The 1,288-nt window shown below is 59.1% G+C and overlaps 1 protein-coding gene across 1 annotated transcript in view; it reads right to left on the bottom strand.

Moving 5' to 3' along the window:
* FAM163A (family with sequence similarity 163 member A) overlaps positions 1-1,000 on the bottom strand; it is a 127,663-nt gene extending 126,663 nt beyond the window's left edge. Inside the window, exon 1 of the mRNA XM_027868662.1 lies at positions 881-1,000. The gene's annotated coding sequence lies outside the window, so the exon portion shown is untranslated. The remainder of the gene's footprint in view (positions 1-880) is intronic.
* Between the last annotated feature and the right edge of the window lie 288 nt (positions 1,001-1,288).

The following is a 1,288-nucleotide window of genomic DNA, read 5'->3' as shown; positions in this document are numbered from 1 at the left end:
CTGAGAGCAGCTGTCCCTACCTCCTCCCTTTCCCTCCTCTTTCCCCTTCCCCAGCCCAGCCCAGCCAAACTCAGTCCAGGCAGCAGCGCTTGAGAGGCGGCGGACGAATTGGATAACTAGAAGGGAGGGGAAAGAGGGAGGGGGAACGCGGGGTTTCTGGCTATGGCCAGTGCCTTCCTCCAGCTCCCGCCCCGCTAAGTCTTGCAACCCAGCGGCCATATCCCCCTCCCACCCCCCTCCCGCCCCAAGCAGGCTGAATTCAGTTTTACACCCGGGAGCTCACAATGGGCATTGGCTGGCAGGGGTGGGTGCAGAGCAGATGCAAAGCACAGTAGGGTGATGGAGATAAGCGATTCCCAAGGCAAAAGGGGGTGATCTGTATGAAAACACTTTCTAACGGAGTTGGTCCTACGCGCCCCACCTTCCGCTGTGCTCTGCGCCCAGGGCGCAGACTGACAGGCAGGCCCGCCGGCCAACAGGCACTGTCTGGGTCAACACGCCCAGGAAGACGCCCTGAATAAGAGAGAGCCTCTCGGAGACAGGATAGGGACAGAGAGGGACACAAGCACGCTGAAAGGTAGATACACCAATCAGCAACACAAACAGCCTTCGGTCGCGACGTCGGGCTAAGCCACAAAACTTCAAGGGAAACGAAGATCTGACTACAGCTGGATTCCCCAGGGCTGGGGAACGTAAACGCTCAGTGAGCACAGACAGACGGACAGAGATGATAGAAGGAGGGAGAGACAGGATAGGCAGACTGGCAAACAGAAAGACGAACAGACAGAGAGGAGGAAGGGAGAAACTAAGGACTGACAGACACGGTTATTCCCCTCCCCTACTATCTATGAACATCGAGAGTACCCTCACACACACACACCTGGCTATTTCGTAAAACTTGAGCGCTCAGCCGTCTGTGTTGCCGCATCTCCTCCCGCGGACAGACGCACGGACAGTCGGGGACCAGAAGCAGAGCCGCAGAGCTCAAAGACAGGGGCAGGAGTTAGAGGCAGGGCACAGGCAGCCAGGAAACGGAGGGGCTTCTTTCTCTTCCCCGGCACACACCCACCTACCCAGGCTCGGCCGGCGGCCGAGTGAAGGAGGAGAAGCAGCGTCGCGGCCTGGGGGCGGGGAAAGGAGAGGCAAGTCCAGCCTGTGTCCTCTGGGGGACGAGGGAGACCTGCAGCCGACTGGCAGGGCCGAACCCGAGGAAAGACAGAGACGCCTTCGGGGCACTAATGGAAATCAAAGGATCAGCTAAGAGCTCCAGGCACGATCACACACACAC

The sequence above is a fragment of the Vombatus ursinus genome, unplaced genomic scaffold (genome assembly GCF_900497805.2).
Source record: "Vombatus ursinus unplaced genomic scaffold, bare-nosed wombat genome assembly UNPS02014789.1, whole genome shotgun sequence".
Taxonomy (NCBI): Eukaryota; Metazoa; Chordata; class Mammalia; order Diprotodontia; family Vombatidae; genus Vombatus; species Vombatus ursinus.
Note: the sequence above shows the minus strand (reverse complement) of the source record. Positions and strands in the feature narration are given on the sequence as shown.